The 14,205-nt window shown below is 41.5% G+C and overlaps 1 long non-coding RNA gene across 2 annotated transcripts in view; it reads left to right on the forward strand.

Annotated features, from left to right (window-relative positions):
- The first annotated feature begins 657 nt into the window (after nucleotides 1–657).
- LOC120931605 overlaps nucleotides 658–14,205 on the forward strand; it is a 28,373-nt gene continuing 14,825 nt past the window's right edge. Inside the window, exons 1-2 of one of the 2 annotated variants that reach the window (XR_005747879.1) lie at nucleotides 658–908; nucleotides 1,017–1,121. This is a non-coding gene — a long non-coding RNA (uncharacterized LOC120931605). Of the gene's footprint in view, nucleotides 1,122–14,205 lie in introns of both variants that reach the window. The other variant, XR_005747878.1, reaches the window with a different exon arrangement.

The raw sequence follows: 14,205 nt of genomic DNA on the forward strand, positions 1-14,205 counted from the left end.
TCAGAAAGAGGTCGGCAATGGCAGCCTACATATTTATCTCACTACAGTTTTTTCTTTTTTTTTTCACACTGTGTGTAGATCCCCCCCAAGCCTTTTTAGGAAGATTGCAAAAGGTTACATCCTACAAGATATACTCACATTGAGTTAAGTAAAATATCTACAGCCAATGACCTTCTAACATACAAACCATATAGTCTCCTAATTCGGCATAAGGCGTATAGCCTTTCACTGCTTCATTATTTCGAAAAATTCAGTATAAAAAAAAAACATTTACGCAAATATCCTATTTTTAAATGATGTTAAATTGCTTCTCCTTTCCCAGTATTCATGAGGTTGGAAAATCTATTAATACGATATGATTCTGAAAACATGATGATGTTAGGGAAATTCCTATCTTAAAAGCTCCATGAAGCTCGAAGCATCTCTTTATTTTATTTGCCTTTTCCCTGACAGCTAACCGTTAAGCATTTTCTATTTATAGCTCTATAGTGCTGTTCCTATACAGCGTTAGACAACAGTCTGGAGTAGAGGAGGGAGGTAGAGCACAATGTATGTGTATACGTATATGTTACATCAAATATCCAGATAATCTAATGTATGTATATATATAGATATATATGTATATATATAATGCTTGATTTTGATGTTGCTTTGTTCTGAGAATAGCCTGCACAGAGAAGATAAAGCAGTTCCTGGCAGGGAAGTGGAAGAGGGGGGCGTTAAAATCAGAGTTTAATGCTGAGCTTCAGATAGATCCTTCACTGGCAGAATTAATGTGCTGCTATATATAGAAGCCTAGTGTTCCTAGGGGGAAACTTAATGATGCAATGACGTCACTGCAGGTCAGCTCCAGACTGGTGGAAGTCAGTTGCATGCATCTGGCTGCAGAATATTAGCAGGATTGGAAGGTACAAGCAGGGAATCACAGTCTCTACACCAAGAAAAGGGCAGCTTTTCTATGCAATGCTTTGCAGTCACATTCAGTTTATTTACAGACTCTCTTCTACTATCCCTAGATTAGTCATATAGCTCATATAATTGGATACAAGAGCCTGAAAACGGGGAAGAAAAAGAGAAATCCACATCTAGACTTTGCCTTCTGAGCTGGAATTTGTTATGAGGTATGTGTCTTTTACTTTCTTTAAAACATTTAATCTATCAATAGAACATACATGTAGGATCATTGCATCCCATGCCTAGCAACTGCTGGTCCTTCCACGTATGAGGATACTGTGATTCATCGCAGTGATTTCTAAACTTGACACATATGTGTACATCCTCAACCATGAAGATGCTGCTTTCAATGACAGTGCTGCAATTCATTCGATTTGCAAGCCACTTGTAATTATATTACTAGATTAAATATGATTAAATATGATTCCAATGAAAATCTTGATTTTCTGATTTTAATGTGGACCTGTTGGCTTTGGTACTCCAGTTTCCCACCAGTTGCCATCCTGGTTCATGAATGATCCTAACAGCTTGATTAAAAAAAAAAAAAAAAAGCAAACATCACCGGAGCTTTTAACCCATCTGCTCTGATTCTGTACAATACAGAATTCACATTGCTTCCAAAGGAATAGTTCTCTTTGATAAATCGGAGGCAGTTTGTATGAGACATTCACTGAAGCTCCCATCACATACAAGATATCTGCTACCGGCCATAATGGAAAAAAACATGCAGTAAACATACACCATAAACAGTATGCCGATTAAGAAAGGCTGATGATGACATCAAATGTCTCTAGTTTGGGTGTTTTGGTATTGATATTAGTAGACAAAAAAAATGGGGGGCGAGGAATGTAATTTTCTTTTAAAGTCCTTGTACAGCACAGCATCTGCAAAAGAAAGAGCAAGCATATAGATGTGTGCCATACTGTTTCAAAGTGACATTGCTGCACCAGATACAGAGCAATGGGTGAAAGCAATGTTCAAAGTGTTGGAGCACATAGCAACCAATCATTGCTCCTCTTTTTTTGTCACGATTGCTCTAAATTTATGAAAGGTAAGATTTCATTGGTGGCTATGGGCTGATACACTTTGCACATCATTGCTGCTCTGCTGGGTAATCCCATATGTACAGCAAAATGCCACATCGTATGTCTCGTATTCACAGACGCAATAGAAGGTCTGTTGGTTTTCCCAGGCAACACTGTGCTGAATGAACAGCTGGGTTTTCTGCTATACGCCTGCATCCACAAACCCTGGGTAGTTCTTTTAGCTAATTATCTTCTGCTCATGACAGATTATGACACAGCCATCACCCTGATAAAAAATTATTCATTCTACACTCTGGAAATATGCTGGTTTGTAATCTCTTGCATAAAAGCTAATGTGTTTTACAGCCTGTTGTCTGTCATTTAGATTATTATAAAGACATTTACTTGCCTAAGTCATATCTTTATATTTTTAAGGCAATTAGTCTCCAACCTCTGTCTAATGACAATGTTAAACCATTTTACTTCTGAAACTTGCAGTTGATATATACTGTTGATTTTCTGAGAAAGTAATTGTCACTTTAGCAATGAATGCGTTATGCACTTAATCATGTAAGGTGGCAACTAAAAGAAAAAAGAGAACTTTTTATGCACTTAATTGGATGTTGGGGACAAACATTGGTCTGCGACACCAAGAGTACATGGAACTCAATTAGTAAATCACATATAAAGCCTACACCATGTATGTATTTATGTTCAGATGTTTCCCTTGTAGTAAGTTGTTTATAACCACATATATACAGTATTATACAGCGTATCAGAACGATTGATTGATCGATTGATTGATTGATGTATTGGTTTTTATAACAGAAAAGGGCAGAGGTAGACCAATTCATATGTCAAGTCTGCTTTGCCATACAAATTAGTCGGGGTGGTGATCACCAAATATTTATTTATATGCAAATTCCCAAGTTCTCCCAAAATGTCCATTTCCCCAGAAACCTAAAGATATACCTTCTTTGGGAAGGCCGAGCTTATTTGGATAAAGATCTTTTAATAAACCTTACATCTCCAAGTTACTGTTTATTCAAGGGAAAACAGGAGTGTAGGCACAACAACATGCCCACATAACAGCTCTACCCGGTGCTCAGACCTCGAGCCTGCCGACACCTCCAATGCACCAGATTTAGGAAAAGAATGGTCGGCACTTAGGATGACATTGAAAAAATAGTATTCCTTTATTGAAAAGACATGTACAATGCTGTAAAAGCAGCCTACGTGTTTCAGACATTAGTCCTTAGCCATGACTAAGGACTAACATCCGAAACGCATAGGCTGTTTTTACATTCAATAAAGGAATACTATTTTTTGGATGTCGTCCTGTGTGCCTTTCCTTACTGCTTAATCAGTCCTGTTTTACTGAGAGTAGGCACCTCAAGGTGCCTAGAGATGCTGGTCCAGTAATATAAGAGTTTCTGGATGCCCCATACCTGGGCACCCCATATACAAATGACATCATTTAGACAATTTTGAGGATTCTTCACTCCCTACTGTTCAAGCATTTTCTGCTCTGGCTATCAGTGGAACACTTTAAGAGTCACACTTTTGTTATGAAAGAATGGATTCGTAATATGGGGGAAGTAAGTGACAGTACCGGGGGTTACAAATAAATCAAGTGACCTTTCCAGGTTGTGATGAATTTAGATGTCAAACTTGAAGACTGCAGAGCACACCAAAAGAAATGCAAAAAAAAATGTAACAGTGAAATAAAACAAAATTTCTTTAGGTATCAGACTATCATTCACAATACACAACTACCTGTCACACAGCATGGCAGATTCCACCACCCACCTTGTCAAAGGCATGTTTTATTTGCACAGATCTTGTCTGGCTTATTTCCTCCTGAATGCCTATGAGTCCTAGAAGAAAGTCATTCATTGCTTCGAACCTTTGCTCCAGATGTACATTTGCAGCAGTGATAGGGGAAGATGATCCAACCTTCAGGTGCTTGCTGCTAATAGCCCACAAGGAAGAGCAGGGCTGTACCCTTAAAGACTTCTACCCTTAAAGACTTGACCCTCCCACTACTGACTAATGAGAAGAAGGTGCCAGCCTCCCCTGCATGCAGAGCAGGGGATGAGAAAAACCTTGGCTCTGATGCTCAAGGTAAGTACTTGCCACAATATGTGCAGGTACCCTGAGGATTATTTCCTCTGCCCATAGCAGCTAGTATGATTTTTTGTGGTTTGGAATAACAAAAAAGAAAAATTTGATTGCAATAAGCAACATTAAATAGAAAGTCCCTTACCTACCAAACAAATGTAATTTTGTTTGGCTAGGTTTCTAATTCATACATCCCGGTCAGACACCACTATCAAGATCTGGATTCTCTTTATTCTTCTTCAACAAAATTAATTCAGCTTGGTCAAGGACAGTCTGCGATTGGATCGCGAATGGGGATCAACACAACAATGAGATCAGCCCTGTGCCCTCCCCTCCATTCAGCCAGCTCCCTATGAACTGCATAGTGTAGTAAACCCTTATAGGCTTGCAGTGCTGCCCCTTCCCTATGCATAGTTCATCAATATAGTATATTGAAACTATTCAGTAGGGATGAGTGAAGCAAGCTAAATTTGGTCTGCAGTAGGTTTAAAAATCCAGTGGAAAGTTCCCAAACATAGTGCCAAACTATTCAAGCCTATGGGAGCCGAATCTTGTAATTTTTTTCTGGAAAATTTGCAAGCTAATTAAAAAAAAGAGCAACTTTTGACACATTTTTGTGACCATTGACATTTATACAGCGATCAGTGCTATAAAATTGCACTGATTACTGTGTAAATGTCATTGGTAGTGAAAGGGTTAAAACTAGGGGGGCGATCAAGGGGTTAAATGTGTGTTCCCTCAGTGTGTTCTAACTGTATGTGGATAGGACTGAGTAGGAGAGGAGACATATCGCTGTTCCTACTTGCTAGGAACAAACTACATGTCTCCTCTCCTCTGACAGCACAGGGATTTGTGTGGCAGGTCCCCCTCCATGCAGTGGGTGTGCCTCTGGTGGCCAAAAGAGGGAAGGACGTACCCGTATGGGATTTTGCCCAGGAGAGCCATTGTGCCGCAGTATATATGCGTGAGCCGGTCGGGAACCGGTTAAAGCTGCACTTGAAGTTATGGAACAATACACAGTAGTCCTTTTTAATTGACATTTACAAAAGAAAAAAAAATGGTGTGGGGTTTGCCTTCAAATTTCTATCAGGCCCTTATCCAGGAATGCAGCTTGGGTGACCAGGAAAGAGAGGTCAGCAAGCATGTCCCCGCCCTTCCTGGAACCACAACAGGCCACATGCCTTTCAATATGTGGCTGGGTGTGCGACCAACCTTTTCTTCCCTGCAAGACCCCTTTTCCTAGGTTTGAGGGAAAAGGGCTTCTTCCCCACATCCTGTCCCCCAAAAGGGGGTTTGTGGGGGGACTTCTAGAGGTCCCCTTTATAACGAAGGGGTCCCCGGATATCTTGAACCATGGGAATGAGTACAGGGTACATTATTACCGCTTGTTCCCAACAAAAGAAAATGTAAGCAAACACAATGGGGTGCATTTACTAAAGGCAAATAGACTGTGAACTTTGCAAGTGCAGTTGCACTTCTTTTCCTTAGTAAATGTAAATGTGGTGCAGTTTCACATTATAACGAATACCCAATCAGATGCAAGGAAAAATTTTTTTTTGCTTGCACATGATTGGATGATGGAAATCAGCATTTACTAGGATCTTGGGGGGAAAAGAGTGCAACTGCACTTGCAAAGTGCACAGTTTATTTGCCTTTACTAAAACTGGTGCACATGGAATTTGGAGAAGTTGTGCAGAGTAACTAATCAGCTTCTAAATTCGCATTGTTTCGTTAAGCTTTGACAATAAAACCTGGAAGCTGATCGGTACTATGCACAGCTGCACCAGATTATGTGTGTTTTAGTAAATCTCCCCCTCTAATGTGTTATCTACTTCAGTACCAGCATGTTTCTTCATTTCCAAAAAAATGGCAACAAAAAAAAAACAGATCACCTTGGTGTTTCTACTTTCCAAAAAAGGAACATTTTGGAGGTGTGCATTTTTATTCTGATATATTTTATAACAGAAATGAAGGGAAACAGATTGTTTTTATAAATTATTTGGCTTTTTTTTCCTTTATATATTAAACGTTTTAAAAAGGAGTAGTAATTACATAGCACCAAAATAAAACACACTATAACATTTATTTGGGTAGAATGTTGTATGATGGAGTAATTGTCAGTTCAACTATCACAGCACTGAAAATTAAAAAATGGCCTGGTAATGCAAGGGTATTACAGGCTGGAATTCAAGTTGCTAATAACATTTAAACAAAAAAAAATAAACAATGCTCTTCAATGCAAATACCAAGACAATCATGTAATCCAGCAATGTAGATCCTTCGTCAACCACAATCACCCACCACCCAACAAAGTTACCCTGCCACCATGATGACCCGCCACCCAAGGAAGTTTCCCCACTGCCAAGATTACCTGTTATCCAAAAATGTTACCCCTCCACTACTGCCACTAAATGACAGATCTCTTGTAAACAAACATGCCAGGGATCAGAATCGCTCTGTTTACTTTCCAGCAGCACCAGGGATCTGTCATTAAGGCGACAGTAGTACGTCAGGGCAACATCATTGGGCGGCGAGTCATTGTTGCAAGAGAGAAACATTGTGGTAATGGGTCATCATGATTGATGATGGATCTACATTGCTGACGGTCCCCTCCCTTCTTTTAATATTTCTGTTTACTTCTTGCTTGTTCCCCTCTTTTACTTAGATGTCCTAGTCTCCTCTCTTTGCTCCTGGGAACTGGATACCCCCAGCTTGTTGGTAAGTGCTTAGACGCGAGTTTCACAACTTTGGCGCTCTATAAGCATTTATTCCAATCCAATTGACAATAGATTTTCATCAGGGGACACTACTTACAGTTGTGCTCATAAGTTTACATACCCTGGCAGAATTTATGATTTCTTGCCCATTTTTCAGAGAATATGAATGATAACACAAAAACTTTTCTTTCACTCTTGGTTAGTGTTTGGCTGAAGCCATTTATTATCAATCAACTGTGTTTACTCTTTTTAAATCATAATGGCAACAGAAACTACTCAAATGACCCTGATCAAAAGTTTACATACCCCAGTTCCTAATACCGTGTATTGCTCCCTTTACCATCAATGACAGCTTGAAGTCTTTTGTGGTATTTGTGGATGAGGCTCTTTTTTTTCTCAGATGGTAAATCTGCCCATTCCTCTTGGCAAAAAGCCTCCAGTTCCTGTAAATTCTTGGACGGCTGTCTTGCATGAACTGCACGTTTGAGATTTCCCCAGAGTGGCTCAATGATATTGAGGTCAGGAGACTGAGATGTCCACTCCAGAACCTTCACTTTATTCGGCTGTAGCCAATGACAGGTCGACTTGGCCTTGTGTTTTGGATCATTGTCATGTTGGAATATTCAAATACGTCCCATGCGCAGCTTCCTGGCTGATGAATGCAAATGTTCCTCCAGTATTTTTTGATAACATACTGCATTTATCTTGCCAACAGTTTTGACCAAATCTCCTGTGCCTTTGTAGCTCACAATTCCCCAAAACATCAGCGATCCACCTCCATACCTTTCATCATAGGACTTGTTGAATCCTCTCCAAATGTAGTGTTTATGACTGTGGCCAAAAAGCTCAATTTTGGTCTCATCACTCCAAATGACTTTGTGCCAGAAGGTTTGAGGCATCTCTCTGTGCTGTTTGGCGTATTGTAAGCGGGATATTTTGTGGCATTTGCATAGTAATGGCTTTCTTCTGGCGACTCGACCACGCAGCCCATCTTTCTTCAAGTGCCTCCTTATTGTGCATCTTGAAACAGCCACACCACATGTTTTTAGAGAGTCCTGTATTTCATCTGAAATTATTTCTGCATCCCGAACAATTTTCCTCGCAGTTGTGGCTGAAATTTTAGTTGGTCTACCTGACCGTGGTTTGGTTTCAACAGAACCCCTCATTTTCCACTTCTTGATTAGAGTTTGAACACTGCTGATTGGCATTCTCAATTCCTTTGATATCTTTTTGTATCTCTTTCCTGTTTTATACAGTTCAACTACAATTTCCCGCAGATCCTTTGACAATTAACAGAATCCATAAACGCCAGTGTAGCACTGGATGAAAGATGCAAGGGTCTGTCAGGAGTCCAGAAACGTATTGACCTTTTATACACACACTAATTACAAGCAAACAGATCACAAGTAAGGATGGTTGCCTTTAACCCCCCTGGCGGTATTCCCGAGTCTGACTCAGGGTTACATTTCTGTGCTGTGATCTGTAACCCCGAGTCAGACTCTGGCTCGCCTCGCTGAATCCACAGGCATGGTTTACTTACCTTGTCCCTGGATCCAACGATGCCACCGCGCTGTGTGAGCGAGCGGGTGCTCGCTCGATTCACACAGTGCCTCTGTGTGCTGCCGATCTCCGTTCCCTGCGACGTTACGACGCACGGGGGCGGAGAACGGCTCCAAATTCAAAAAGGTAAACAAACACCTTACATACAGTAATCTTATAGATTACAGTACTGTATGTAAAAAATACACACCCCCCTTGTCCCTAGTGGTCTGTCCAGTGCCCTAAATGTTCTTTTATATAATAAAAATGTTCTTTCTGCCTGCAAACTGTAGATTGTCCATAGCAACCAAAAAGTGTCCCTTTATGTCAAAAATGGTTTTAGACCAGCTAGAAAACAGTGATAATAAATTATAATCACTTGCAGAATTGTGCAATAGCGATTTGTGGGGAAATTCATCATAAAAAAATAAAAGTAATGACAGCGACAATTCTGCAACTGAGCAAATTTCAGTGATTTTGAGTTGATTACATTTTTGAATAATTTTTATTATAATTATATTATTATTTGTTAGAATTATTTATAATTATTTATTATATTATAATTTATAATTTTGTTTTTAAAAAAATGTCATACCCAGGATGCCTACTAGACTCTTGTTTGGTCAGATTTAAGTGAGTAATTCCTAAAAATTACAGGCCTACAGTATAAAACGCCATATTTCCTTGCAAATAATGGTACCGCTTTCAGCACCTAAAATCTGAAATAATCATACCGCTAGGGAGGTTAATAGCCATTCAAACCCCTTTGTGTGAACTTGTGTGCATGTTATCAGGCCAAAATCACCAGGGTATGTAAACTTTTGATCAGGGTCATTTGGGTAGTTTCTGTTGCCATTATGATTTAAAACGAGTAAACATAATTGATTGATAATAAATGGCTTCAGCCAAACACTAACCACGAGTGAAGGAAATGTTTTTGTGATATCATTCATATTCTCTGAAAAATGGTCAGGAAATCATAAATTCTGCCAGGGTATGTAAACTTATGAGCACAATTGAAAGTTTTCTGTTTTTTCAAATAAATTACTTTTTACCGTGTGGGTGTCTATTTACTTTTTAACTTTGTTTGGAAATTAGTAAAACGAGATACTAATGTACCCATACTAATTTACTTGGGGGGTGGATATCTTGAAGCCCTTTTATTCTTAAGCCCCCCCCCCCCACATCTTCTTGGGAGACTGGATGGGGAGTAGAGGTCCTTGTCCCTCAATATATATAAAAGATGCTTTGCAATGGGGAAGGCTTGACTGCTGTCCCTTAATGTGGTTCTAAAGGCAGAAGTTTTTTTTATCTTAATGCATTCTATGCATTAATATAAAAAGCCTTCTGTGTGCAGCAGCCCTCTTCAGCCCCCCTAGTCCTTACCTGAGCTCCATCTCGATCCAGTGATGTTGCATGAGAGACTCTGTTTTCCAGGACTCTCCCTCCTGATTGGCTGGGACACACAGCGGGCACTATTGGCTCCCGCTGCTGTCAATCAATTAGTGAGCAAATAAGGAGAGAGAGGGGGTGGGCCAAGCCACAGCTTCATGTCCATGAATGGACAAACAGAGCAGCGGCTTGGCTCGGGTGCCCCCATAGCAAGCTGGTTTCTGTGGGGGAACTCGGCAGGAGGGATGGGCCAGGAGTGCCAGCGAAGGACCCAAAAAAGGAGGATCTGGGCTGCTCTGTGCAAAACAATTACACATAGCAGATAAGTATAACATGTTTGTTTTTTATAAACAGAATAAAAAAACAAGACATTAGTATCACTTCAAAAAAATGGGGGAGGTGGCAATGTTGCCCTGCCCCTACTGCCCCTACTTCCATAACAGATGAATGAATACATGACACTGCTAGAATGTCAGCAAGCATACAGCTGGGGATCCTGGATGAAATAATTGACCATGTATGGTGGGTCAACATCATCGGACATTTGACTTGAACCCGAAGTTTACCCCTTCTAATCAGAATTCATCTTTCATTAATTTATTACAGTGGTAGTAAACCCTGGATTTGCATTTTTACCTACAGGTAAGTTTATAATAAAGCATACCTGTAGGTAAAATTAATGTCTCCTAAATGTGTACCGTTCTTGCAAGCAGCAGCTAGTGACATCACTGGTGTGTGCTCTGAAGCATACCTGTGCTGTTGCTACAGAGCTGTGTGCACAGCCAAGACTCCCCCCCCCCCCTTAAAGAGGCTTTCTCCACACCAGGGAGAAAGCCTTGCATTACGGTGTTGAGTTACAGACAGAAGAACAGGAAGTGAGCATTTCTCAGAAGAAATAAGGACATTTAAAACCAAAATGGAAGAATGAGGTAAGTGAAGGAGGACTGCACTAAGGTAAAGGAAGCTATTTAGGGGGAATTTTTTTTTCCCTTTACAACCCCTTTAAGGGCTGTATTATGGAGGTGATCTCTGGAACATAATGAAGGAGGGGGGGGGGTGAAGGTGTAGTATTGAGCGACTGGATATCCTATTCCTACCGTTACCCTCCCTGCCTCCTTTGCTTCCTTCCCTCCCACTCCCCCCCCTCCCCCTTTTATTTTCTGAACCTTCAGCCGATCCCGAATCCATATAAATGCTTGATATTTTATTGAGTGTGAAGATCGGCTTCTGAACAGGCATCATTTCGTATTCTTTTGTTCTTTTTGTTTCTTTATGTTTTCTGTTGATTTTGTTCTTGAAAGACAACCAAAAATATGAATGTTCGTACTGTTTTGAATACATGTTTATCTGCTTATATCTGTGTCCTGCTCAATCTGTCTTTGCTGATTCTCCAATAAAACATTTATGAAACAAACAAAAAAAACACATACATGAACTAATCTACAGTATCAATTCACAAGGCAATTTTTAAAGAGTTTTAGCATACAAAACAGGATCACTGGAAATTTATTTTAACAAAGGGTTTATTAGCAGTATTGTACAGAATGGAAACAGTCAATATACAGTAAATGGGTACAAAAAAAGCGCAACGGGCTGTAACATAAGTGAAACATAAGTGAAGCATAACATAAGTGAAGCAGATTCTGGATGGAGAAATCATTGGTTGCATCAATGTAGAACACATGTAGTCTGTTGGGAGATATACAATAATAAGGCCAAAGAGAATAGCTAATAGGCAGCAATAAAGCTGTGGTCTCTTAATACAGCCCAGTGATCAATATGGCATAACGAAGAGTACCCGCGTGTTAATCTTGGGGTGGACTAAAGCTGCTGTAGAAAAGGAAGTATTCAAAAGAGGAATGAAGAGCTGAAGAGGAGACAAAGAAGAGAATGGAAAAGGGAGAAGCAGAAAAAAATTGAAGGAAAAAAAGGAGCAAAGGAGCAGGGAAAAAAAGGAGGCGCTTCAGGGGATCATAGCACCAATTACGATAAATGGTAAGTATAAGATTGTCAAATCTGGGCGGGCTAGCATAGCATTTCCAAAGATGGCAGACCAGGGCCGGATCTAGCCTGTTTGATGTGGGAGTGGGGTAAAAAATGTCAGGGGGGCAAAGGATGGGAGGGCAGTGTACAGGGTGTCAGCAGGGCAGAGGATAGGATCAGCGGTTTGTAGGGCAGTGTACAGAGGCAATTGGTTTTTAGAACAGTGTACAGGGGTCAGCAGGGCAGAGGACATGAGGGAGCAGGGCAGTGTACAGTGAGTCAGCAGGGCAAATGATGAATGGTCAGCAGGGGACAAACTGAGGACAGGGGTAAGCAGGGTGGAGGATAGGGATGAAGGTTGGCAGAGCAGAAGACAGGGTCATGGCTGACAGGGCAGAAAACAGATGTCTCTGCTGGAGAGGCAGATGACAGGAATCACTGCTGGAGAAGCAAAGGTCATGGATTACCATTTCCAGGACAGACGACAGGAACCACCACTGGCAAGACAGGGGACAGGGGTCACCACAGAAGAGGCAGAGGACAGGGAACACCGCTGGCAGGAAAGAGGACAGGGATCACTGCTGGAAAGGCAGAGGACATGGATCTCCACTGGAGAGGCAGAGGATGGGGATCATTGTTGGCAGGGCAGAGGACAGGGATCACCTCTTGGGAGGCAAAGAAGAGAGCTTGCCACTAAAGAGAGAGAGGACAGGGATCACTAATAGAGAGGGAGAGAGGAAGAGTACATGGATCACCACTAGAGAGGGAGAAAACAGGGATCACTGCTGGAGAGTCAGAGGACAGGGATCACAGCTGGGGAGGCAGAGGACATACATCAACACTGGAGAGGGAGAGATCAGGAATCAATGTTGGAAAGTTAGAGGACAGGGATTACCTCTGGAGAGTCAGAGGACAGGGATCACAGCTGGGGAGGCAGAGGACATACATCAACACTGGAGAGGGAGAGATCAGGAATCAATGCTGGAAAGTTAGAGGACAGGGATTACCTCTGGAGAGTCAGAGGACAGGGATCATGGCTGGAGAGGGAGAGGACAGGAATCACGGCTGGAGAGTCAGAGGATAGGGATCACAGCTGGAAATTCAGAGAACAGGTATCACTACTGCAGAGGCAGAGGGCATGGATCATGGCTAGATAGATGGAGAACAGCGATCACGGCTGGAAAGTCATAGGACAGTGATCATGGCTGGAGAGTCAGAGGACAGGGATCACAGCTGAAGGGTCAGAGGACAGGGATCACCACTGGAATGTCAGAGGACAGGAATCATGGCCAGAGAGTCAGAGGACAGGGATCACCATTGGAATGTGAGAGGACAGTGATTATTGCTGGAAAGTCAGAGGACAGGGATCACCATTGGAATGTCAGAGGACAGGGATCATGGCTGGAGAGACAGAGGACAGGGATCACCAATGAAATGTCAGGGGACAGGGATCACTATTAAAATGTTAGAGGACAGGGACCACCTCTGACATGGGTGGAACTTGGCAGAGCTCCTTTCCCATCCCAGCACTGTACACAGCTCCTCCTCCCCACACTACACAGAGCTGAAATCATATTCATTTACTTACAGCCACGATCTTCACAGGGTGTAGCTAGCTGCTATGCTGCAGTTTTGACCTGTGAAATTCCCTGGTCGGAATGGCAGTGTAGCTGCAGTAGCCAGATATACCCTGTGAAGATTGTGGCTTTAAGTAAAAGAATGTGATTTCAGCTCTGTGTATTGTGGGGAAGAGGAACTGTTTACAGTGCTAGGAAGGGAAAGAAGTTCAGCAGCCAGGCAGAGCATCCAGGGTTAAGGGGGGTGGTCAGTGGGCTTTGGGGGGTGCAACTAAGATGTGGGGGGGGGCAAAGCCCACCCCAGCACAACCCTAGATCCAGCCATGTGACAGATTTAAAGAATATGTCATGAAAGTCCATCATTATAGCCATAAATATTTTGTTAACTATAATATCATTACTCGATTTTCCACTGCTTCAACACTAAGCATGGGAGATTTCCAGTAGTAAGCATAGTAGTTTTAAAGACACGGGTGACTAGCCTACATTCAGAATAAATGAGTGCCACAATAGGTTTAGGAGTAAAGCCTCATAGTGATTCTTCTTTATATTAGAGTGAAGTAGTGTACAGTGGAGATTGCAAAACCAGATCCACAATTTGCCCAAATATGTGTCATAGCACCCTTCTGGGGACAGCCTTGAAGATTACATGTAAAGGGGTAAATGGGTATAAAGCGGACCTGGCTGGCATGTAATACCAACAATATAAGGTTTGCATGCGTTTTCAATACTGGATTTATTTTTTATTTTTAAAGGATGAGACACAGATTTTCTGTCCAAGAAGCAACTTCTCTTGAGATACTCCTCTTAGTATGCTCAATTTATTTCAGCACATTGGATGAGCCAGCATTTTATACCCTTTTCTTGTCTCTCTCAACCTTTTGTGCCCAATCCACT

The sequence above is a fragment of the Rana temporaria genome, chromosome 3, assembly GCF_905171775.1.
Source record: "Rana temporaria chromosome 3, aRanTem1.1, whole genome shotgun sequence".
NCBI lineage: Eukaryota > Metazoa > Chordata > Amphibia > Anura > Ranidae > Rana > Rana temporaria.